The sequence below is a fragment of the Macrobrachium rosenbergii genome, chromosome 52 (assembly GCF_040412425.1).
Source record: "Macrobrachium rosenbergii isolate ZJJX-2024 chromosome 52, ASM4041242v1, whole genome shotgun sequence".
Taxonomy (NCBI): domain Eukaryota; kingdom Metazoa; phylum Arthropoda; class Malacostraca; order Decapoda; family Palaemonidae; genus Macrobrachium; species Macrobrachium rosenbergii.
Genome location: NC_089792.1, coordinates 29,556,770 through 29,583,585, shown reverse-complemented (window position 1 = coordinate 29,583,585; position 26,816 = coordinate 29,556,770). Strand labels below are relative to the sequence as shown.

General features: G+C 43.9%; 1 long non-coding RNA gene across 1 annotated transcript; it reads left to right on the top strand.

Annotated features, from left to right (window-relative positions):
* Positions 1-403: 403 nt before the first annotated feature.
* On the top strand, positions 404-26,615 carry LOC136833919 (uncharacterized). Its single transcript, XR_010851626.1, has 5 exons — positions 404-578; positions 5,574-5,670; positions 10,996-11,143; positions 24,516-24,685; positions 24,812-26,615. It is a non-coding gene; the product is annotated as an uncharacterized lncRNA (long non-coding RNA).
* Positions 26,616-26,816: the final 201 nt, after the last annotated feature.

Sequence of the window (26,816 nt, the reverse complement as noted above, 5' to 3'; positions counted from 1 at the left end):
TAGGCAACATTCGCTTGCTGTTTCCATACGTTTTTATATTTTTGTTATTTCTTCATGGAGTTTAATTAAAGATAGGGATGGATTAAAAGGAAGATATGTTGAAAATGTTTGTGCTGTGAAGAAATAACAGAAAACTTGAAACATTTTTTCTTACTCAATTGCCCAGCATTTAATGACATTAAAAATGAATATAGATTCGTGCAGACGCCATACCAAGAAAATAAAGAGGAATTGATAGCCAACATTCTTCTATTTTGCAGATCAATCGAAAGAAGAAATTAAGATATTATTATTACCGAGACAATAAACTTAATTAAACAAAGGATGGATAGAAAGAGCAAGGGAGCTGTTTTAGGGCAGATCACACCTACTACTACTACTATCGCTGCTGTAAACTTCAAGTGTCATTATCATACTGTTACTGACTTGTGGAGAAGTTATTTAGTCGACCTCTCGAAATGCACTTGGTAAATGACGATAATACGTTCAATATCCATGAGGCTTGTCGTTTGGGGAAGTATGAAGAAGTCAAAACAAGAATACTGAGTAATAATCGCCTTCTTACCACCAAAGATGACGTAAGTAGCCTTACAAATATTCTAGGCGTAACTTCATAAGAGGTTTAGGCTGTGTTAGCTTATTTTTAAACCTGTCGTTGAGTATGTAGGCCTTTGTAGAACTTGAGTAATATTATGAGATACTTAACTAGGTTTATCGCCAAGAGCACGAACCATATGGCCCATTCCCGTTTATCCTGGTTTTAACTTTTCTTTGGTCTGTACATACCTGAGTAGGAAGTTTGCATTAGCCTGGTCTAGGCTAAAAGCTATTTTTAGTACAAACCACTCGTTTTACGTTTCCCTGGCCTTCTGCAAAACAGGGTAGTACTATAGTAAAACTCTGCATGGCTTATTACCTTGAAAATTGAGTTTGTTTCGACACAATGTAGGCCTATAAACCTTCAGTCATTTACATTAGGAATTGCTTTCAGCGAAGCTGGAAATGGCCATTGAACTTTCAGACAAGGTGGTTAGGCGGTTAGATACTGTCTGGGAAACAGGAGTCCCGCCTGTCCAGATGTAAATATTCCCATTTACTTCTGGCTGTCATCGGGCTTGGATATATTTCTTCGCTCTCTGCCCTGACTTCCGTCGAGCTGATTTCCCCGGTAGGATCTTCTTGTTGTTTGCTAGTATGAAATCCTTTGATAATCCTCTTAAGCCCTCCCTCCTCGAGCGTGTGTGCCCTGTCTAATATTGACATGGATCCACATACCCTTTGCTCCTCTTGCGGGGGGCATGTGTGTTCTTCACGTACTTCATCTTGTTCGGAGTGTTGTTCCTGGTCTGCTGAGCAATAGGTGAAGTTTGAGAGGAGGAGACAGCACTGAAGGAAGTCCACCAAGGCATCATGTGAGGGTTATACGCCTCCGTTGACCCCCTTGGTGGCTGACCCATCGGGGTCGTTTCTCCCTCCCATCAGGGTTCCCCTTCTTGCTGCATCTCCTTCGGATGAGGACTCCCCCTCGTCTTCTTCACTCGCTTCATCGGGTGTGGAAGGCTGCAGGGGAGCGGGCGATCAGGACATCCTCTCGGGGGCCTCTCCTCGCTTTGGAGGGATCTTTTCCCCTGAGCGAGTAGAGACTCTCTCCTTTGACCCGACTTTATTTTCAGGTTTGGCAGTAGAGACTTCTCTCGGTGGGCTGACTACAGACCTTACATCTACCTGGCATCACCTGGGTCTACCTGGTGTCCTGTCATTGGAGGGCCTGCTTTCCCATCTATCTGGCACTCCAGTGGTCACCCACGCCGCGGCTACTGCCACCACGTCCACAGTCACCATGACTTCCTTTGCTAAATTGCCAGTGACTGTTGCCTTGCACCTGGGTACCTAGGTATCAGCCGCGCCTGCCACCTGGCTTCCTGGCCCCATTATCCCTGCCAGGCTCCTCCAGTATGGTAACCTCATCTGTGTCCTACATCATGGTTCCTGCTCCAGTCCTGGCTCCTGGCTCACCCTGGCTCCTGCTCCTGCTCCACCCATGCCGACCACCCAAGTCTCGACTTGGCTTCCCTGGCTCACGCTGCTCTGCCTGCACCGTCGCTGCTGGTCTGATTGTTGGCGTCTCCGCTGCCTGGGTTGCTCCTGCTCCCCCTTTGGCAAAGACATACTTATTAGAGTTTTATAACCACTTATGACTTCGAAATTTATTTCATGATGAATGGCTCGAAGCTATAATTATTCCTATCCCCAGACCTCGAAAAGACCCCAGTAATGTAAACAATTACAGACCAATTTCTTAAACAAGTTGTTTATGCAAATCACTAGAGAAAATGGTAAATACCCGACTAACAAGGCACATTCGAGAAAATAAAATTTTGACTTCCACTCAATTTGGGTTGCAATGTAACAGATCTACACTGGATTCTCTGTCTAACTTGGAAGGCCACATACAAAGAGGATTTGAATGAAAACAAATTACTATAGCCGTCTTTTTTGACATTGAAAAGGCATATGATACTACAGTACATGGAGATATGCAATATTAAAAACATTACACAAAAACAGGATCTGTGGACATTTACTTAGTTTATTCAAAACTTTCTGACAAATCGCACTTTTCAAGTGAGAATTGTTGATGTATTACAAAGTACATTTCCATTTGAAATGGTGTTCCACATGAAAGTGTCATAGTGGCACATGTTTTAACAAAAAATGATATGAGTAATAATCTACCTATCAAGAATTAAAAGTAACTTGTATATGGATGATTCTGCCATGAAAACTGCAGGAAGGCTGTGAGATGAAACTAGCCTCCTTACCACTTGACAGGAAGCAGAGAATGGCATCCATCGTCTGTGTGTATCTTCAGCGGCTCTGAAGAACCAAAAACCTTACGATGCTTACTGTCTGCACTGGAAAACTCGGAACTGGATGAAAACTAGAGGAAGAATTTCAAAACTTTCACATGAAGCCTTTCTAACTTGACTAACGTCTCAGTGGACGATAGAATCCCCAGTAGACTCATCCACTAATGTTCCGAGTAAGAATAAAAAGGGGGCTAGAAATTAGCTGTGATTCTCTTCGCAGACGGAAAGCCCGAAAATTCCGAGAGTTGAGACCGACATCCAAAAAACTGACTCGTGCGATGGAGGCTGTGTTCTGATGAAGAGGTGATGTAGGTCTGTAGGCGAAAATAACAGGGCTGGTTGTGACTGTGAGGCTCTCACAGTATAGTAAAGGAGGACCAGATCTCTCCCTTCTCAAGATTCCAAAGAAAAGAGCTGAAACCTCTAAAACCATCTCAACTGTCCTGTCCTAAGACAGGACAGGACTAAGAGACAATCCGAGGCGTGTCTCTCAGTATACACTTGGGAGTCCTCTCTGTCTTCAGCCCGTGCTCCTGCTGCCAGTCAAAAAAAAATATTGTACTTCAAAAATCTTGACAAGTTCTTCAACAAGGAGGTCTAGTTCCTTCGAAGCACCAGAGGAAGGAAAGTCCAAAGACACTTGTCTTGCTCCCTTTTCAACAAAAGTCAAACTCCCACTCGCTGAGAGACTTCTTTGAGGATGAAGAATATGCCAGAGGTGGAGCTTTCTTCAACAAGCTCTTAAATTCGGGATACAAAAGTCCCTGTCTGCAAAGAACAGGAATCCGAGACACTAATTGTCGCTAAAAATGGAAGAACGTCCGCTTGTGTTGAAGTCTAGTCAAAGTTGGAACAGACTGAAGAGAGCCAAAACGCTTGTGAGCAGTCTGTATGGCGCACCGAGGCGGGAGTGATACTGAATAGTTGGCACCTGGTGATTGGGAACTGGCGTTGGCCACTTGAAAGTTGGAGCCAGGCATTCAATTGGAGACTGGCACTCAAGAAAGAACAACAGTGTGTTCTTAGCAAAGACAGGCACCGAGTAATGAAGAGGAACTGGTGCCAGACACTAGTTATCTGGCTACCGGGATGAGAGCGGGTGATGAAAGCTCTGGTTGGTGCCAGATACTAAAAAGAGTGCTGGAGCACCCAGGAACTGGTGTCAGGCGTTCAGGAATAGGCACCGAGAGAACAGGAACTGGCACCGGACACAAGTAGGATGGCACCAGGCACCCAGGAAGATGTCAATTGACAAGTGATGATAACACTACACATCCCTCAAGACACCTTTCCATTGGCTTTCTAACACTACACATCCATTAAGACGCCTTTCCGGTGGCTGTCTGCCGATACCTGGGAATATATTACAGGTTCAACTGAGGGGGCAACAACTGGGGGGCAAAGCCCCTCAGACTCCCTTGGACCGCCAGTATGTCTCCTGGGTTTAGGGGAGTATGGCAGGGACTTTAGGTCTGGAGATCCAACGGCTGAATAACCACCTCCTCCACTACATCCATCAGATGCCTTTTCAGTGGCTGGTTGTCAAATCTAGAATATGCAACAGGTTTGACCAAGGAGGAACTGCATGGGGACTTCTCACCAACCTCCATTGGACTTTCAGTATGCTTCCTCCCAGGTTTGGGGAGTCTGACATTGACTTAGGTCTAGGAGAACCAGCGGGCCAGATAATCACCTCCTCCACTTTACAACACTTCAGTGTTACAAGGTTAATTTTCTGTTAACCTAGACACAAGACTGGTAATGGCATGGGAAGGAAGCGAGGGAGCCAGGCACTGGAGCAAGTGGGTAAAAAGTAGGAGGGCTAGTAGCAGGAGAGAAAAATGGATGTAGGGGAGAGTTGGCGCCAGGCATTCGGTGCTGGCCGGGTGCATGAGAGGGAGCTGGGTGCAAACTGGTGCCAGGCTGTGGCTAGCGCCAGGTGAGCTGGGAGCTTGGGAGCTTGGGAGCTGGTGCTGGGAGCTTGGAGTACGATTCTCAGCTTTCAAGAAAACCTCCTCTCCTAAAGCTCATCCACCAAAACATTAAGTACAAAATCTCTCCTTACTACACTCCTGACCTTATACTTTTTCAGTTTTCTGAAAGGAAAAAAGTGTGAAAAGATGATGTTTAATCTTGATTGCAACTTCACTACAGTAGCGAAAATAGGACGAACTTGAATGAGATCTCAATAATAACAAAATAAAAAACTGATCCTGAAAGTTATAAGCTTGACAGCTACTTGAAATCAGCGATAATACTTCACCGAAATCTGGTTATACAACCAGAAAATAATGAACAAAGCTGCTTCAAACACCCGATGTTTACATCGGGCACGGCAGACACAGAATGATGCTGTCTGCTAAGTTGTTCCTGGTATTCCTGTTAGTGGGCGGGACTAGTCATCTACACTAAACAATTGAAGCGCTATTGCGAATTTTGAATTTAAGCTGCCATGCGAGTTAGAAACTATAGCAATGTAATTACTTGGCAGGTTACTTATATAAAATAGTGTTTTTCTTCTTTTTGCTGAGATCAGAGTTTGTTGTCTCCACTTAGATTGATAGTACAGTACTTATAAAACAGTAGGTTAGTAAATTTGAAATGAAAATTGTTTAAAGTGTTTGTTATAAGGTTAAAAATATTTTTTGTATATGCACTGCATAGATAAATATGTACTATACATGAGTTATCTTACTTTTTCAGAGTGGACGTCAGGTATTACATTGGGCTGCAAGTGGAGGCCACGAAGAATTAGCTAGTTTTTAGTAGAACATGGGCTCCACTTGATAAAGCAGATGATGTAAGTTGTCAAGTTTTTTATGTATTAGAGCTTTGCTTTTTTAAGTGCTGAGTACTGCAATTAGTTAAGGAAAAGATTGTTATTGAGTTAGTCACTTTAACAGAAACTAGGTTATCCAAATGATATCTAGAGGCTATATGTCCTAATGGATTTTGTTATAGACTTAGAAACACACTGAATTACAATTACCAAGAAACACACTGAATTACAATTACCAACTTGGCTTCATGATGTATCCTATATACCTAAGTACCCGAGATTATGAATTTATTGTTTGCATAGGTGAGGCAATGCTAGAAAAGAATGCACCAGAAGTTGTAATAACCTGTCTTTTGGCCTTTGATCATTGGTTTTTGTAGTGATAAGTCAGCTGGTGGTTGGATATCAGTCATTAGACCTCTCTCTGTCAAAAGAGTTTTGTGCTGCAGACTCTTTTCAAGATGGTAAAAATTTATTTCATGTTGGATGCTGTCAGAGAGGGCATCTTCACACTAGTCAGTCCTCCAGAAGTACCTCTTATTTTGTTTGTGAAAGGACTGTCAGCCAGTTGAAAGCCCCCCATGCTTTGGACTGGCAGTAACCTCTCAGGTGTTCATGTAAATGCTCACCTTGTCAGTGGGCCTACTTGTGCTGGCTGATTATGGCATCTTGAGAGGCTCAGTTGCTCCAGAACAGAGATCATTTCACATGTTTGGTCACGACCTGGGGTTCATGATAGTTTGGGAAGTTGAATCTCATGGCAGAAGATGGTATGCTGATCTGACACAGCAGTAGGGAGTTGTTTGCAAGACTTTCACTTCAGGAAGTTCAGAGAGAAGTAACAGCTCAGTTCCTGTCACAATAGGTTTTAACCAGTGTGGCTTGATAGTCGCCCTTGAATAGAAGCTTTTGCCTCTCTTGCACCACCACCAACATTTGTTTCATTGGCAACTAAGTCAGTGTTAGTTGACCACAAGCATCTCTCCTTTCATTGCATGTTCTTGAACCAAGAGCAAGGGAAACCTTGCTGGTGGCTGGCTGATAGAAATCTGTTCTTGAATGCATCAAGGGGTGGGCACACCTGGGGATCTCTTTTGCTTGGCTTCAGGTGTCAGAAGAGAACCACCTTCATCTGTATATTAACATCTTAGAAATTTGGTAGCTGCAACATTCCAAGATCATGTGATGGTTGTTCCATAGCACTGATGAACGACAACATGACAGCAGTGTCATTTCTGTCAGTTGGTGATTCAGGTGCATAAATGGGTAGTTTGCTTTTCCAGTGAGTGGTCAGCAAGGACATTCCAACTAGAACAAACGTTTTGTAGACCAACTCAACTGCCGGGTACTTAGTCAGAACAGATTGGTCTCTACTTTCTTCTGTGGGAAATAGCTTTTAGAGTTCAGGGATCCTCCAGTGATCACTATTTGCCACATGGTTAACCAAGAGCCTCATGATGTTCTGCTATCGCTCTAGACCCTTTGGTTTCCTTTGAGGACTCCTTTTCAACATTTCTTGGACAATCTGGACACCTTAGCCTTTTCTTATTGTCAGTCAATTCACTGAGTTTTCAACCAAGTGTTTGTCACTGCAGATCTTGGATAACTTTGGCAGTTCTCAATGGCCCTATGCTGAGTGGTATCCCAGCCAGCTAGTTCTTCTGGTTGAGATCCCCAGCAATTCCCCTCTGTTAGCTGCTTGTTTTGAGGTATCTTCGACTATGTGTGCCAAGGAAGTCGAGTCTCTACTCCGACTATTGTCATTGGTGGGTTCTCTCTTTGGCTGGTGCTACTTTTCGTGGTTGGGACATACTCATCCACCTTCATCGACATAAGCTCCACCTCAGTCCCTGTGGTGGAAGCCTATTCCTCCTCCTTGATCTAGGTCTTCAACCTCTGGGATGTGATTCTTGTCCTTGACAGCCAAACTGGTGCCATGGAGCCCTTGGGAAGGGCCTTGGAGTGAGACCTGTCCTCCAAGATTCATTCTGCTAGCCTCACCCTTGTTTTAGCAAGTTGTGAGTTGTATGTTGTTGTATGACCATTCGTACTATGTCTACCAAGCAGAGGGTGGGGATCCCTCTCGTTCCTGTTGTTTCTTGAGTTTGTGGCAAAAAGCTCCAAATCTGTCAGTTTCGGACAAGAAATTAAAGATTTTATGATCCATTCTCTCAAAACTTTTTTATTGGGACAAAGATGAGATGATTTTGTGCCAGTGTGAACCTTCAGCATTGTCTAATGAAAACTCAACCTTTTAGGCCCAGAATTTTGGAATTTTTGTGGTACCAGCAAGTATTAGAAATTGTCCAGGAATTTACACCTGCCTTTTTTTATATTTTGTAATCAGATGGAGTTACATTCTTCCTACAAGGATAGTCGTCCAGTTCTGGCGAGATGTCATGAAGCCAGAGATTTTGGCTTGACCCTAGCTGTTCAGAAAAACTTTTAAGTTTTGCTTATATTGAGATGCCAGACACCTGCCCTCATTATCTCAGGGATAATGCCCACAAGTCATTATCTGAGTGGCACTGCAAACACCTCTCTGAGAAAAAAGCATCTCAACTATCTTACGCTGACAAAAAAGCATTTCATCAAAAGTACTAGAATGGCATAAGGCTGGGATTGAATGATAGAGTGACTGGCTCGCTCTCTTCCTTCTTTCCTCTTCAAGATAGTAGTTAGGCCAATTACATGCTGGATGGCCCATGGTGTGGGTAAATGTTACAATCAAGCATCCTATCTTAGAGATTCAGAGGTAAAGCTATCATTTGAACCCATCAGTTTATGACTGAACCAGATAATAGCTTCCGTAAGACTGTGTTGCCCTATCTTTAGGGCAACACTTGGTTCTCCAAACTTTTTGTAGAGTGAAAGTACAAACATCTCAGTCTGGCTGAGAGACTCATGAGTCTTGCATATTGTATAGAAAGTAGTTAGTATCGGTCCATGTCTTTTATCATGATCAGGAATATATCACTCAACTTGCCAGTCAGTAGTGAGGCTATCATCCTTCCAGAGGAGTAAGTCTCCCACATAAAAAGGCAGTGGTTTTGTAGTGCCATACAAAAGATACCAAATTTTTCAAGTAATTTGTGTTTTTCCTTAGCCATACTATCCAGTGCCACAACCACCCAACTTAGTTCTGATGCCAAAAGAAAGTGCTGGTTTATGTTAGGTTGGCTAGAATGCCTCCCACTCACCTAGCTACCACCAATTAACCACTTAGTTGCTAAGCTTCAATGACCATTTCCAGCTTGTGCTGAAAATATTCCCACATAAAAGGCTACGGTTTGTATACCTAGGAAAAATACAAATGCTATGGAAATACAAACCACTGCTTTTTATATAGGAGCATCCACAACACAAGATGATTTTAGGTTTTTAAACTGCTACTTCAGCAGCTTTGAAGAGTGAAACACACTCTGCGCTCTCTCTCTTCCTTCTGCCATTGAATGCTTGATGAATAGCTAGATTATTTATTACTATTTTGTTAATTTTTTGCTTAACTTTGTTTTTTCCTTGATGATGGAGGAAAAACATAAACAACCCCATTGCGAAGTCATGGCTGCCTTTGTGGGTTCTTCACGTTTCCTGTAACTGTTGACTCCAACGGGTACTGTTTTTTTCTGAGGGGAAAGCTTGTACTCATGCTTCTCCCTGCATGGAGTGTGTTGGGCTTCTTCTCAGTTGGAGAAGTTTGGTAGGAGAAAGGAAGAAGGGCAAGAAGCATTCACCAGCCTTATCGGGGAAATGCCCCCATAACACTGCTGAATCCTTCAGGATCCTTCCTTGCTCCTCTTCAGTTCCTATTCACCTGTTTCGGATGAGATGTTTCCCTCCTTGGGAGGTTAATACTTGAGTGGTGGAGGAGTACAGCCACACCCACTCTTTGGTGGATTATGCTACTATTGGGCCTGGTGCTCCCTAATCAGGCCTCATCCCCAACAGTAGCCTCGCCCTCTTATTTGATTCTTACGTTCCAGGTACAAAGAGGACATCTTCCTTGGAGTATTTGCAGAGGGTTTGGACTCTTGAATATTCTTGGTATGCCATCTTTTGCAGCATTCCTAAACAACCTGGCTGAGAAGGAGCTCGCTCCCTCACCTGCTCCTCCTGGTGTACTTGCAGCTGCTTCTGCTGTCACAAAGGAGGGGTAACTTCCTTGCATGGTAGTACTTTCTGTAGCAGATCCTCTGGTTGCTTCAATGTCTTTGGTTCTTGTTTGGACCGTCCCTTTGCTATTAAAGATCACTGAGATGCGAGAGGAAAGGGAAGAAGAGCACTTCCTTGTCATAGGCAAGCTCATCTTCCTCCTCCTTGGCTTTTGTTCCTCCATGTAGGAGAAAAGAAGAAGTTTAAGGCCCCTTGTGGGACGTCTTGTAAGATTTCATGCATGAGTTTCCCTTCTTAGTGGGGGGGCAGGGAATATTTGTCTTCAGCATGTGATTGTTCAGCCCCTGGCAGGGTAGGGTTACTTCTGCCCTACTGCATTTACTTAGATAAGAAGATCCTTCCAATTGTGATCCGTTGGTGTGCTAATGGTTTTATTTAAAACAGTCTGCCTCCCCTTGTGTCTCCAAGGAGACAGGAGGAGGGCATATGCTACCATTTGTTGTGTGTGTGTGTGTGGGGCCTCACCAGAAGTTCAGACAACAGGGTGGACCTCCCATCATGCCTCCCCAGGGGCACATGGGAAAAGCAGCAAATATGCATGTTCTCTAGAGCATCGACCTGCTGAGCAGTCTCACTCTGTCATAGGGCTGGATATTTACATTATATACAAATATACACATACAACATCTCACACATTATAAACAAATATACATACAACCCCTCACAATCATACAGCTAATTATTATACTGAATACTTATACATGAAGAATTATTTCCAGCCAATCTTATGCTTACCAACTAAGGCTTATACTAGATCTTATGAACAACTATATTTAAAGGAGCTTCCTTAAAATAAAATTCCTCCAGGTAATGCTGTACAGTACAGTTTACTCAGCAATTTGTATAGCAACAACAACACAGTTTATATTTTTAATACAAACCCATCAGCTTACAGAGGCCCCACCTCCCACCACCCCTAGGCTTGTGGAAAGTCCAGACATCAGGGAAATGACTTACCACCATTAGTGGCATTGGATTTGGTGGATGTGTGCCCAGCTAGGGAAATGTTCTTTGTTCTGTGGTGTGTTTGTTGGAGTGCTGACTGCATAGATAGGCTTATATACACTGAATGGTATCAAAAGTTGGCTCAAGGCTTAGTGTAGGTTTATAACAGTATCTATATACTATAAATGATAAATGATTTCTCAGGTTTATGAATATAAATATTTGCAGGTTGGCTGGACACCTCTATTGATAGCATCATCTGCAGGACATGTACAGGTTGTCAGACTACTCGTGGCCGTGGTGCCCATTTAAATGCTCAGAATGATGAGGTGGACACAGTGCACTTCAGTATGCTGCATCTAAAGACCATCATGAAGTAGGAATGTTTTCATTGGTTTTTTATGTTAATTTGCTCATATAATGAACAAACTTTATTTTGCACATCAGTTCTGGTGCTGTATACCGAGTCTTCAAATACATTGGAGGTTGGCTGAAGTAATTGAACTGTGGAAATAAAAAAAAAAATCATTTGTTCATACATGGAACAAACCTACTTTAGGTCTTAACGTGGGATAAATCTTCTGGCACCAGTTGGAACCAAAATAAAAACATAAAATTGTAGAACAAGGTATTGGTGGCAACGGGATTCAGCCATTCGGATGAGAGAGAGAGGCACCAGCCAACCCTCCCTTAACCTAAGAGTGCTGTGACACATCTAGTTTCTTCCTTACCGCCTTGCTAGAAGGATGTGCTACTGCCCCTCCTTCCAAAAGCCGGTGTTTTTCTTGCCCATTTACCTTCTTCAGTTTGCCTTTTGTGTCGTGAATTAGTGCTATTCTGTGTGTTTGTGCATGAGTGCTTATTTGTGTGTTTGATTATGCAACCCATAACTCATCTCAGCCTCCCAGTACTAAGCCTCAGAGAAAATGTCCTGGGGTTGGTGGTTACCCTTGCTTTCGTTTTCTGGCTTCCTTTGAGACTGACTCACATTCTACTTGCAGCTGATGGAGATCTAATGTTTTTAATATTACTAATCCCTGTTCTGAATGTTGTTCTTGGCCTCTTGAGCAGTGGAGGATTTTTGCCAAGAAGAGGCAGCATAGGAGGAAGTTGGAGGCGCCATCTTGGAAGGGGTTTACTCCTCATTCAGTGGCTGCTTCTCAGACTCCTCCTTGTTCCTCTTCCTTGCCCAGTCTTCCTCCATTTGCATCATCTTCCTTGGAAGATTTTACTCCCTTCCATTCTTTCATAGTTTCATCTTTGGAGGTTTCAGGAGAGGGGTTGGGAGATATCATCTCTTTGCTGCCCCTGCTCTCTCTTTGGGGAGGGGGTTTCCGCCTGGAAGGGAGGAGGCAGCACCATCTTGTTCTACTGTTTCAGGATCGGAGGCCCAGAAGATGGCTGACATCTTGGCTTCTCTAGGGCTACCAGGAGTACCAACCTTGGATGGCCTTTATCCCATTTCCTGTCATCTCACGTTCCAGTGTCGACCTCAGTGATGGTTACCATCCCTGCTGCTGTCTCCTTTGTGGTGCCTGGAGCTTCGGTTCCTGTATTGCCACATCAGTCATCAGTATACTCTGCCCAACGTTATCAGTTGGTGTCTGCAACGACTCCTGCTCACGTCCCAAGCTCGTCCATTATGACAGTTCTCAGTTCAGCTCTCCTCACTCCCCTACATGACACGCCCCTGTCTTCTCATCTGCTCAGCAGTGCCTGGCACTCGCCATCTTCTGATGCTCTTGTTCAATCGGTGGTCGACAGAGTTGGCATTATTATCTGAGAGAAGTACAAACGTGTTATGATGAGAAGAAACTGCGCAGGTCTCCATCTCCACCTTATCCATCATCGTCTTCTTCTTTGTCTTCAAGGTTGTCTTCTTCTCCTGTCCAGTCTTCCCCCGTTAGTCATTGGAGGTTAGAGACTTCATTGCTATGCTCCTTGCCTAAAAGACCTCATTATCTCTCTCTCTTCATGTCACCTTGCTGACCACATCGCGTGGGTCTCCTGCTCCTGCTCACTGCGGGTCTCTGATGCCGCCGATGTGTCATGTCAGCTGATTCTTGTCCCTCGATAGATCTCTCCAAGCAGGGTCTGCCAAGGGAAATCTACAGCAGTGTTGTCTTCCCCCGATCCAGTAGTTTGTGTTTGTAGGAAGGATGATAAAACCTGTTAAGAAATCCCATGTGGAGAACTCTTCTGAAGATCAGCCATTGCCTTCTGGGTCCCACAGCTCTACAGTGGTCATGAGGGGTATTCTACTCGCACGCGTACGTGTATTCAGCATCGGCCGTTGCCTCCTTGTCAATCTCCTTGTTCGGATTCCCCGATGAGAGACAATATGTTTCTCTCTAGCTCGCAAGTCCATGCTGATAGACTTGGTTGTTTCAGAATCCTCTCTGTTCACACTCTCCAAAGAGGGCCCCTGATCATTGCTCTCATGGCCGTTTTCTTTCACACACCCATGAAGACCAGCACATTCGTGCAGATAATCTGAATCTCTCGGGTGTTCAGTCTCACTCGTCCTCTTGATGTCTCTCATGTTCACGATTTCCTAGGAGAAATCAGGATCATAGTTTGAGCTTGCTCAGCCGCAGATGTGACATCATTGATGCACGGTCGTATATTGACACACATCTGTCTCACAGAAGTAGAAATTCAGTCTCGTCTTGCAGTGAGATGATCCTCAGGATAGATTACCTTCATCATCATCAGGCGTCCAAGCTCCCTAGAGTTTTAGGACCCAGGGCATGCGCCCAAGTTGTAAATAAGGATATTCTTCATTCATCTGACCCAATAGATAGAGTCGATCCCTGCAGCCAGGAGATAGATGTCGAGAACCAAAAATTTATTACAACATATGCTGGGGTTATTGAACTCATTCGTGAGTATAATAATCTTTCTCATGAAGCAGTAACAGCTTCTTCTGATTTCCCTACGGGTGTAGAAAATTTACTGGGTCCTAAGAAGGATTTAAAGGCTTGATAGAGTCACTGTACTCGAATCTTGCTGATTCTGTCTTAGGCCATGTGAATTCTCTTGTCAACGGGCATGATAACTGCTTTAGTCTAGTAGATCATTTAAACTTCTACCCCCTCTGCTTCCTCAACATGTACAACCCCTAGTGTGGCTCTACACCAAAGACCAATCAACCCAGATCTGGTCCGTTTAGGCCCTGGATTGTCCCTAGGCCCTTTCCCCACTCATCAGGAGGCTGCTGCCTCTTAGAGCTGACTGCCTCTTCTGCTTTTCAGACTGTATCTTGGTTACACTTATGGTCTACAGTGGTGGCAAAAATATTTTCCTCTGCTTTAGGTGATTGAGAAGACATTGCCCCTTTCATTTGACTTTTACAGTCAGGCAGTAAAGCTATTTCTTACCTGGCTCATTTAAATGCTAACATTTGGGTTAACCTATTGCTGAAAAGAATAGATGCAGCCCTCTCCAAGGTTTCAAGATGTATCAGCATGGATTCTTTACTGTGCTTGAGGAACGGGGGTATTTTGAACACCCCTTCTAACTTCCCTACAGAGCAACTAGACTTAGCAGTTGATAGACATAGTGCAGACAATAATGACCGGCTAGTTCATCAAGCAGTGTCAAAGTCAGCTGGGCCTTCTTGCCCTAGTTCATCGAGATCTAGACCTCAGTGTTCTCCTAAGAAGACCACTAATGCAGCAAATACTACCAGAGCTGGTCAGCCTTCTCAATCTACTACTAGGAAAACTACTCATCAATGGCACTTTCAGCCCCACTCTTCTAGACTAGGAAGAGAAGCCAGAAGAGATAAGTGGGCACCCCTCCTACTTGTTTGCCACCAGGGGGATGCCCTAGCGAGCCGACAGGGCTCATGGTTAGTGAGTTTCAGAGCAGAGTCTTGGGTAATAGATGTTCTGTACGGGTGGGATATCTACTCCCCTTCAATTTCCCTCCCCCGCTCTCCAAGCATCCCATTTATCCCTCTCCAGGATTCTACAGTCAGGTTTTCCTAGTCCCCAAAGCAACAGGCAATTGGAGACCAGTGATAGACCTTTCAACCCTGAACCTGCTCATCAGGAAGACCTGATTCAAGATAAAGACTCTTCGTACGGTCCTGTCAGCTGTCAAAAGCAACGACTTAATGCTCATGATAGATGTGAAGATGCTTACTTTCAAACTCCGATCCATCTCTCTTCCCGAAAATTTCTCCACTTCAGCCTAGGAGAGCTAGTGTTTCAATTCAAAGTCCTATGCTTCTGTCTAACAACAGCTCCTCAAGTGTTCAAAAGAGTGTTCACCCCAGTGTCATCCTGGGCTCATTCTCAGGGAATTCTTCTCTTGATATATCTTGACGACTGGTTGGTCCTGGTAAATCTGAAAAACTAATCCAAGACAGAGATGATTATCTTCAATTTTGTCGTGGCCTAGGCATCCTGATAAATTTGGAGAAGTCGAATCTTCTCCCCAGTCAAAAGATTCTTTACCTGGGAGTGGTAATAGACATGATGTTGTTGAGGATATTTCTATCAGACCAGCAAATCGAGAAGTTCAGGAAAAAGTGGCGGTCCTTTGTCAGAAAAGAAGCCATCACATCAATAGCAAGTAGTTTTATGGCTCCTAACCTCACTAGAAAAACTCGTTCCCCACAGCCGTCTCCACTTTCGATCTCCCCAGTGGAGACTGAAAGAGTTCTGGTCCCCTGCAAGGGACTCTCCTTTGTTCCAGGCACCATTGTCTACAGAGGTGAGAAGGGACCTACTGTGGTGGTTAGCTGACAAAAACTCGACTATAGAAGTGCCACTTTATTATCCTCCTCCAGAAATTCTCCTGTTCTTGGACTCCTCGTATGAAGATTGGGAGTATTTGGGAGGACCTTCTGACGTCAGGTTTTAGAGGCTTTTTAACACAATTAGTGCAGGATGATGGGAACAGATTCAGAGGTTGAAGAATACTCTTTTTATCTAATTTATTAACCTTAATATTACAGTGTCTGAAGACTTCAAATAGAACCTTATCCTAATTTATTTGCATTTACTCCAGTGTCATTTATCATCTTTGTGCTTAATCTAACTTATTTCCTGCCCCAACCACAGCTTATCAAAACAGTCTTCCTATCTTAGCCAATCTTCTATACATAACTTGGCGTAATAATACTGCAGTAGTCAAAATGCAGTAATGTCAGCAAATCTCAACTCTTGCAGTTGACGTGCGCAATCAATTGTCACTCTTTTCATATCAACGCTAAAACAGGTGTTTGCTTATGCATACAGTATTTTTCCCTTTTGACATTCTTCACGCGTAACCGCACATCGTACAAATTTTCCTCAAATATGGGGAAAACATTTTGCTCTTTCATACACTCGATTAATTTAGAAATTTCTCCATATCTCTCATGGACTAACAACATGCATCATACTGCTCACTCACACAGAACACTCTCATACATCAACACACCCATCCTCTCTCTTAGAAAATTACACCATCCTTCAACTAAATCTCTCAACAAACTTTATCCATTTACTCAACAAAAAGGCCTTCTTCTTTAGACCTCCTCTCTATTTTGCCTCTGTAGCTACTCACTATCAAACACTTCTGCTCATCTCAACATCCCCTCTGTTGTTGTAACTCATTCTCCTCTTTTCCAGCAACACTGTCCTCCTCCTCAGACTCCTACCAATCCTCCCACAAACCTGGCCTTACATACTGCCTCACTTTGAATTCTCTTTATCACAACCCCATCTTCCACACACCATACACCTATCCCTTCCATACCAGAGGGCTCACCACGGTAAACCCCCTTCACAGTTGGTTTCCCTGGGTTTGGGGTTTGAGGCCCTATGTGAGAAGACTTCAGCTTCATGTGACCCCCGTTCCATAACCTTCACACTTGCTCGAAGGTTCTTACATGTCCTGGCAAAATTCTCATTCATTCCACAGTTTCCACAGTGACTTCCTCTTATTCCTACTCTCCTTCCACTCTGGCAGTCTCTCACTCGATGTCCCACCTTTCCGCAAGCGAAACACTTCAACTCTTTCACTTGCAGACAGTTCCCCAACATATGTCCTCTCTTTCCACAGCCGAAACACTCACCATTGGCCCATCTGCAGTCTGCCTTATCACTGCTACTCATTCCCATGTGACTTCCCCTCACATTCACATTCGCTCTACTCACACTGCCACTCCTAAACCTCTCTCAGCTTGTGCTGCAGCTCCTTTTCATTATTCCCCACTTTCACTTGCATTTCTTTGTTCTCTTTCCACCCAGTCTATATTACACTCCTCCAGAAACCTATATGCCTATCTCCTTGCTCCAGCGCTCTTTATATTATCCTTCATTCAACTCAGACCTAACGTACATCTCATTTGGTTCATCATCATCTACTCATGGGTCTTCTAGGATTCTAAAACATCCTCCCAATTCGCTCTTCCCGACCACCACTTCCAGATCTTTTATCTTCTCTTTCAAAATTACCCTAATCTTCTCTGGAATGGTGGCCAAGAACTTCTCCATGAGGTGTTTGTTTTACTCAATTCCTTCCTCTCCATATTTCCTCCTGGCCAAAGCTTCTAACCTATGGGTCCACTTCCTCTCTGGCTTTCATCTTCGCCTCCTTGAACCTACCATCCTTTTTGTATACAACATTTCCCATCATTCTCTTCACCTGCCTAATCACTGTAGCCTTCACAGACTCATACCCGGGCTCCCCCTCACACATACTTCTATAGCACATCTTCAGTCACCCTTCCAAGAACTCTCCCACCTGCTTTATCCACACACTATCATTCTCCTCATACTTCTGCCTACAATAGTTCTCATACTCACCAGAAAACTCACATATGTCTCTTCCCTTCCCGATGCAAAATTTCTCAATCCTGGGAACCTCCCTCAGGAACTCTGTTTTGGCCTCTTTCTCCTCTGCCTCACTCAAACCTTCGTTACTACTACTCCTACCACTCCACTCTTCCAATTATTCTCAACTTCCAAGTCCAACAGAAAAAGTGCATTTTGTTCATGACACTTACCTGCCAGATATATATATAGCTGTATTTCTCCGAAATCCGACAGAATTTCAAAACTCACGCGGCTTTACGCAGTGGCATAAGTGGTTAATCACTCATTCCGGCTGGGAAGGATCGGGGCTCATTCCCATTTCTGTTCAGATTTTTCTGTCTTGAGTACTGTTGCATCTGTTATAGTACCTGCCTCTAGTTTAAGTTAACACTTGTTCCACATAAGTATTCTCTTGACTTTTAGTTGTTTGATTCTTGGATTGTGGATTGTTTACCTTTTCTGGACTGTTGTGGATTTTTGCTATGACCTCTCTTTAAACTATGTCTGGTTCTAGTTCACTGGATTTCTGTATATGTTGCATGAGTGATTGTAGGTAGTGGGGCTATAAGCAGGTGGACCCTCTCAGTTTTTGTTTTGAGGTGTTGGGGGCATGTTTGTCTTATAGATGATCAGTGTAAAGGTGGTGAACCTTTATCCGGATCTGCAAGTAGGCCTTATGATTAATGTTACCGAAGTTGGAGGCGTGACAGGGTTGGGAGGTCTTCCTCCAGAGTGTGTGCAGAGTCAGGTTATTCCTCTCCTGATAATCCTACAGTTGGATGTTGCACCTGTCCTGTGGTTTTTGCCTTCCAGGCCCTGATGTTGTGTCTGTGGAGGGTTCGGCCTGGCGAGATCATGAGTTCTATCCGTGCGCTCGAGAACAAGTGACATCTCTCAAAGTGCTGTGAAGTGTAGTACTCCCCAGTGTTGTGGAGGCGTCAGATCAGCCCCATAATGCTTCTAGGCCTGGGACCGCTGTCAGACTCCCAGGGCTCAGGGAGAAGGCATGTCGAAAGCCGCAAAGAAGGTTGCGGGGCTTCCACCGATCTGGCGTCCCTTCGGCAGGTCCTGTTGTGCGCTTCCCAGGCTGCAGAGATCGTGCTTGGCGCGCATTCTCAGGACTGCTTTTCGATCCTCAGGCGTCACTCCCCTGCGCAAAGGTGGAATTCATGGAGGACTCTCGTCCTCTCAAAGAGGAGCTGTTCAAGAGGGCGCTTCGTCAGTCTTCTTCGTCGCCAGGTTATTTTGAAGCTTTTCCACCGCAGAAGAGGACTAGGGATTTCGTCTGATGAAGATGTTTGGACGTCCCAGTCACTCTAAGGAGAGAACCTTTCTTGCTCCTGTGAGGAAGAAGCGTCCCCTCGCCCATCGATCGTCTTCCCATAGGATTGTCTCTCCTCCCAGACATGATTCTTCTCCATCTAAGAAGATTTTGTTGGAGATGCAGCGGCAGTTGTCTTCTCTTATTGCAGAGAAGGACTCTGCTCGTCGTCGCAAGGACTTGACTTTGCCTGTCAAAAGATCAAGGAAGTCTCCTTCTCCTGCTCCGCTTTCGTCGTCTCCTTCGCCTGTGTCGTCGCCTTGATCGCCCTGTTAGCTCTCTTGTTCCTCGTCGTGACGCTCTCGTCAGCATGGCCTTAGCGACTTCTTCCCGGGCGGCCCGGTGGCGCCAAATCAGGACGCTCTGTACAGGACGCTCGACAGGGCGCTCTTCCCGGTTTTAAGGCGTGGCGCTGTGTCGGCGCTCTTCAGGACCTCTCCAGGGCGCTCCTCAGGACGTCCTTCGGTTCACTCTTCAGGACGTTCACGGAGCATTCTCTTTGCGTCTGAGAAAGAAGATCTCTTCTTCATGTATCGGACCTCGAGGCCTTCGTTCCCCTAAAGTGTTGGGTGACTGGTTTCTCCCGGCTGTGGCGGGGAGAGGACTCTGGCGTTAGGATCCTGCTGGCGTCGAGCCCTGCGTCTGTTCCTCTTCTTCCGATTATCAGTTTTGGCAGCTTGCTAAGACTTGTTAGAGACAAGATTTAAACCTTCGGCTCCTCTCTCTCCTCCTTCTCAGTGGCTTCTTCCAAGCTAGGGGCGCCCGGGGTTTTTGAAGATGGCTTGCTTGGTTGGCGACAAGAGGGCACTAGAAAGTCAGCGTGGGATGAGGCAGGAGTCCCATGGAAGACCCTCTTCGCTGTGCCTCCGTCTAAGCTTTCAGGCAAGGCTGGTATGTGGTATGAGACGGGAGAAGATCTCAGCCCTAGAGTTCCTTCCTCTTCTCAAGGGGATTTCACCAGTCTTGTCGACGCTTCCAGAAGGTCTCATCTGCCTACTGCTAAGGTTTCTTGGACCTTGTCAGAGACAGACCATCATCTCAAAGGTCTCTTCCGCACCATGGAGGTGTTTAATTTTTTGGACTGGTGCTTGGGAGCCTTAGATCTTAAGCTTCGAAGCTCGGATTCAATTACCCTGGGGGAGCTCTCTAGCGTCCTTAACTGTATGGACAAGGCAGTTAGGGATGGTTCTGAAGAACTGGCGTCTCACTTTGGTACGGGCCTCTTAAAGAAGAGGGCCTTGTTTTGCGACTTCACAGCTAAGTCTGTCTCTCCTTCGCAAAGGGCAGAGTTATTGTTCGCCCCTTTGTCTAACCATCTGTTCCCCCAGTCTTTGATTCGGGACATTTCCGCAAGTCTTAAGGAGAAGGCCACGCAAGATCTGTTGGCTCATTCTTCTAGACGTCCTCCAGCTCCTTCTTCTTCTTCTGCTTCAGTTTTGTCCTCCAGGAAGAAGAAGCCCTTTCGCGGAGGAACTTCTTCCTCTAGATCGTCTCCGCGAGGAAGAGGTTTCACCAGAGGAGCGGCCCCCTCTAAACCTAGGGGAAAAAAGTGACTCCTTTCACCTCCAGACACCTGTAGGAGCCAGGCTTCTTTATTTTGCGGGAGCCTGGAGAACGAAAGGGGCGGACGCATGGTCACTAACTGTTATAGAGAAGGGTTACAAGATCCCCTTTCTCATGTTTCCACCCCTTTGCACGTCGCCCAGGGATCTGTCGCCGTCTTACCACCGAGAGAAGCAACAGATTCTTTTGGACCTCCTGGAGCAGTTGTTAGAGAAGAGAGCCGTGGAACAAGTTCTGAAGTTGGATTCTCCGGGGTTCTACAACAGGCTTTTCTTAGTCCCGAAACAGTCGGGAGAGTGGAGACCGGTCCTAGATGTAAGCGTCCTTGAATCGCTTTATTTCGAGAAGATTCAAGATGGAAACGCCCCAGTCGGTTCTAGGGGCTTTAAGACCAGGGGACTGGATGGTCTCTCTGGACTTACAGGATGCGTACTTCCATGTTCCCATTCATCCTCAATCAAGGAAGTACCTGAGATTTGTGCTGGGGGACGAGTCTTCCAGTTCAGAGCTCTCTGCTTTCGGTTGTGCACAGCTCCCATGATCTTCACGGTGATCATGAAAAACGTTGCGAGGTGGCTTCACCTGGCGGGTGTTCGGTGTGTCGTTCTACCTGAGCGATTGGCTCATCGGGGCCTCTTCTCGGGAGAATTGTCTGGAGGACCTGACTTTAGCTGGGTGGCGAAGTCTAGGACTCTTGTGAACCAAGAAAAGTCCCATCTGATCCAGCGCGATCCATGGTCTATCTGAAGTTCAGTGGATTCAGTAGCTTTTACGGCTTTTCCATCGAGCAGCAACTGCTTTTGTAGGAAAGTTTCGTCCACTGGAAAGAAACATGCTCGGTGAGGGAATGGATGAGTTTGCTGGGGACCATTTTCCTGCGCTGAAGTTTGTTTCCCTGGGGGAGAATCCATCTCAGACCACTCCCAGTTTTTTGGCGGAGGTGGAGAAAAGGAGAATCTGGAAGAGATTTTGACGATATCTCCTTTTATCAGGATCATCTGAAGTGGTGGTTCGACCCGCAAAGAAAGCTTGCAGAAGGTTTCTCTTCATCTTCAGGCTGACCTAGTGTTGTTTTCCGGCGTCAGGGAAGGATGGGGAGCAACACTAGGGGGGAGGAGGGTATCAGGCACCTGGAGAGGAACAGGTGTCCTGGCACATAAATCTCAAAAGAATTGGGTGCTATCTTTCTGGCTCTTCAATTCTTGAAGCCCAAGTTGCAAGCAAGTTGTCAAGTCAATTCGGACAATACCACAGCTCTTAGCGATACCTCAAGAAGCAGAAATTTTCGCTCTACCGTTCCCTGTTCATCTAGCAAAGAGATCCTGCTTTGGACTCATGCTCGAAGGAGTCATCACTATTCTCACAAGGTTCATTGCGGGGTGGAGAATATCGAGCAGACCTTCTCAGTCGGCAAAATCAGCTTCTGCCGACCGAATGGACTCTTCACAAGGAGGTATGTTTGGTTGTGGAGAATTATGGGGACGTCCTCTGTTGAGACCTCTTTGCGACGTCCAGGGCAAAGGCTTCCCCCTGTTGCTCCTGTCCTAGACCAGGAGCGTTAGCCAGTAGATACTCTCCTCTGGGACTGGAAAGGCCCCTCGACAACTTTCGCTTTCCTCCCTTCAAGATCCTGGGAGAAGTGATCAGGAAATTTAATGTCAGAAGGAACAAGGATGACTTTAATAGCCCCCTTCTGGCCAGCAGCGGATTGGTTCCCAGAGACCCTGTCCTTCTAGTGGACTTTCAAAGGACACTCCCATTGAGGTGGACCTTCTCAAGCAGCCCCCATTTCTAAGGTTCCACAAAAACCTCTCCTCTGGTCTAACTGCGTTCAGACTATCTCAAAATTGGCCAGAGCAAGAGGTTTTCCGAGGCTGTGGCAAGGCCATCGCCAATGCCAGGAGACCCTTTCTATTTCGGTCTACCAGTACAAGTGGGCCAATGTTTTAGGAGATGGTGCAAGAGTAAAGGTTTCTCGACCACGACCTCTGTGCCCCAAATAGCTGACTTCCTTTTTTATCTCAGGCAGAAAGAATAAACTGGCAGTCTCTACTATTAAAGGTTATAGAAGTATGTTATCGGTTTTTAGGCACAGGAGGCCTGAACATGCGACAACAAGGATCTTCACGATCTCTTGAGATCCTTTGAAACTGTCAAATTCCTCAACTCAGGACACCTTCCTTGGAATCTGGATGTTGTCCTGAAATTTCTTATGTCTGAGTACTTTTGAACCTCTGTCTTCTGCTTCCCTCAAGAAATGACTGTGAGAAAGCTGTCTTCCTAACCTCTCTGGCGACAGCTAAGAGGGTTAGTGAAGTTCAAACTAATTAGCAAACATATTGGCTTTAGGGTCCCTAATGCTGTTTGCTCCTAAATCCTTTGTTCTTAGCAAAAATGAAAAATCCTTCAAACCCTTGCCCAAATCTTTTTGAGATCAAGGTTTTGGCGGAGATTCTTGGACAAAAAGTCAGAAAGAGTCCTGTGTCCTGTCAGGGCTCTCAAGTTCTACTTAGCCAAGACCAAGGGAGACTAGAGGCTCATCGGACAATCTGTGGTGTTCGGTGAGAGACCTGATCTTCCCATGTCCAAGAATGCCTTAGCATTCTTTTTAAGAAAGTACTATTCGAGAGGCTCATTCCTCCTGCCAAGAAGGACATGAGACTTCAAGAAATAAAAGCTCATGAAGTTAGAGCCATCGCGACTTGGTGGCTTTCAAAAGAATATGTCTCTGAATGATATTCTTGGTGCTACCTTCTGGGAAGTAATTCAGTGTTAAGCTTCGCATTACTTGCGGGATGTGAAGAGCGACATTTGAGACTGCTTCTTCGCTGGGACCATGCGTTTCATTTCAGACACAATGTTGGGAAAGAAGGCAATACTCATCCTATCCTTTAGGGTTAGGTTGTATTTTTTTAATCTTGTTGTTGTTTATTTTTGGTTGTTGGGTGGCCATTGAGATGGGCGTCCCAATTTTTAGCCTATGCTAGGTTTATTACCTTAGATAGGGTCAGGTGGTTGGTCGTTGCTCCTTTCCTCTCTGTATGGTCGCATGATCTAGTCCTATTGTGGTCACGCCCCGTGGACAGGTCATCTGGATCTCTCAGCTTTATAGGTCCCTACCTTGCTGGAGACTCTGGATAAGCAGAAGCAGGCTTGGGTGACAGATAACCCTCAGAAGTCAGCTATGCTAACAGGTAAGGAACCAAGGCGTCAATCGCCTACATTTATTTGTTTCTAAATCCTATTCTGTCTCTTCCCACCCTCCTGATTGGGATTCAGCTATATATATATATCTGCAGGTAAGTTTCATGAACAAAATGATATTTTAATAATAAAATAAGGTTTGTTCATACTTACCTAACAGATATATACTTTAGTGCCCTCCCACCTCCCCTCTTGAGACAGATGGCATAGAAAAAATCTGAATAGAAAATGGAATGGTTCGATTCCCGCCTCCCAGCGGGGAATGAGTACTAACCACCCTGGCCACACTTTCGGTGCCACGATTTGAAATTCTCGGATTTTCGGAGAAATACAACTATATATATATCTGCCAGGTAAGTATGAACAAACTTTATTTTTATCATTAAAATATCATTTTTTAAAAGAAAAAGGATTTTCCATGTTGAATCGATTTTAGATAAAAAAAGAATGTAGTTATTAAAATGAATTTTAAAATTATCTGAATTAGACTGGTTGGACTTTTACCTCAATGCAGTGCTTGGTTTTTAAATCTAAATCTTATAATCCAATCCCCAGCTAAATCTTCAAGTCCATGGTGGTGAATCACCTCTCATCACCTGACCGAGTAACTGTATTCAAAGTGCAATAAAGGTTCATTTGACTCTCAACTAGTAAGATTTTTCATCAAAGAAATGTATTTACTCATTTGTTCAGATAAATCCAGTTAGAACCAACAGAATGTTTAAAATTGGTAAATTTATCAATAAAATTTTCCTTAAATAATGTATAAGTGACACTTGTATTATCTATTCAGAAATTATGCATTTACCCTTGGTGTTTTCTAATCATTGGAACCTCAAATGCTTCAGATAGTCTCCATCTTGATAATGAATGGGGCTGATGTAAATATACAGGACAAGTATGGTGCTGCACCATTACACGTCGCAAGGCTTCTAAAGAAAATGTGTCTCTATGAATCACATACTTCAGTGCAACATGTGCTCCATGAATTTACAAAGACTCAAGGCAATACTCCTTTGTAAGTGTAATTTTTGTAAATGGATATTCTTAGTATAATATTAATTTTGAATAAAAACAATGGTATATCGATTTTGAAAAAAATAAGGCATAGATCTTAAGTGGTATAATTATCATCTTTGAACAGGCATTTGGCATGTGAAGAAGAGCGCTGGCAGCAGTACAACTCTTAATAGAACATGGGGCTTTTACTAACATAGTAAATAAAGCTGCAGAAAATTCCCCTGCAGATGTCTTCATCACAGTCCATCAGACGCCTTATTACTTCTATTGACCTGTAATACAATTGAGTATTATAAATGATATACTGTTCTGCAAGATCTTGAAATGACCTCATTGGTTTGTTAAATCACTATATAATGATATACATTTTTTATAATAATCATCAGGAATTATATAAAGTATTTAAAATATAATCTTGTGCAGTAATTACTATAATTTAGCAATTTGGTTTGCTTGAAAGTCCTAATAGTGATGTTTGCAAGTATTGTTTCTACAGGAATATACAGTAGGACATAAATTACGAAAAGAAATGTTTAACCCTTAACATAAAAAAAATAAATGTTTTATAAATAATATTGTTAGAATTAAGCATGAACCCTTTCTTGAGTTCATAAAAACTTTACATGCTTTGATGTTTACATACCTGCTGAATGATGCCCATATCAATCTGTCACTTGAAACTTCTTATACTGGTGGTATTTTTTGTAGGAGAAAATTATTGTATATGTGAAAGGCAAGTTATATCCCGTGGGACAAATCTATTTTGGCTCCAAAGAGGATAAACCGTGATGACTAAGTCCAATTATCACGGAGATGGAGATTCTTTTATTCATCTGGGTCCAGGATAAGAATGTGTGCTCATATTCACCCAGTTGGTAATAATTAAGGCATTATCTTTGTTTGCCTCTCTGAAGGTTAAAGTGAAGACTAGATTAAAGGGGACAATATTAGAAAGAAGGCTTTTATAGAGTTGTACACTTTACCAACAGAAGATGGAAATGCTAGCAAACAGATTTTTACTGTGTTCCTGGAGACCCTTGAATAACAAACTTGTGAGTTTTTGTAGTGCTAAGTCTTCAACATGGATGGGACAGTTCTCTTCTGGAAGATTTATAACAAGACATTCATCACCCAGGAAAACTTCATCAGTGTCAAATGTTGCTGAGGACTGTATAACTCTTGTGTTGCTTTCCAGTGCAAAAGGACATTTTGATTTATCATTCAGTGTTCAAGGCACTGAATGGATTCTTTAAGTTTTGTGTAATCTTGAAGTTCAACTCTTAGACATGGATGACAACAGCTGTCGACTATAGGTACATAGTTTTGTTTGCCTAACTTATCAGAACTCCAAATGGAATAAACCTCCAAAGAGATACCTCCTCCAGATGAATGAAATTCCGAACAGATGCCTCCTAATAGCTAATTCTCATAGTCATCTCAAAAGCCATGGTGTAATAATAACGAAGTGTTGTTCACCCTGCTAACACCATAAAAAACAGCTTGGTCCTGTATTTCATTGTTACCCATCAGAAGATAGTCAGAAAACAGTATTAGATTAATTTCATTATGAGAGAAGTAATTGGCTTCATCGTTGATGCTTGTTGAAGTCCAGTGTTTTGACTTGTGCCTGCAGGAGAATATGATCTACATGTGTCCACAACTTTGCTCAGAGCATCAGTCAAGACATGAAGTTGTACTGTAAAGTTATTGGGTTTAATCTGGTGATTGAGGATGATGATGCAAAGCTGCTTGAGTTCACAGGGAATGGCTGATAAATGTTGAGCGGTGAAGCAGAACCAAGTGGAGAAATGTGAGGATTATTATTCATATTATTCATAAATGGTTTAATCATACACTCTTCCCACTGTAGTCACAAAGGACTTCTTTTATAGATTTTTGAAGTATCAAATACAGTATTAACATACAAATTCTGGAGCTTTCAAGCGCTATTACCTCCTTTTTCGTAAGTGTAAGGGAAGATTATTCTTTAGAATTTTAGACAAACCATCGGTCTTTACATAGGAAGACTTACTGCTTAGTGGGAGGATCTGAGTAGACTTCCTAACTGACTGGAGTTTGCCTCACCTAGGACTTTACTGGTCGTGCAGTGTCGAGCAGAGGAAACAGTC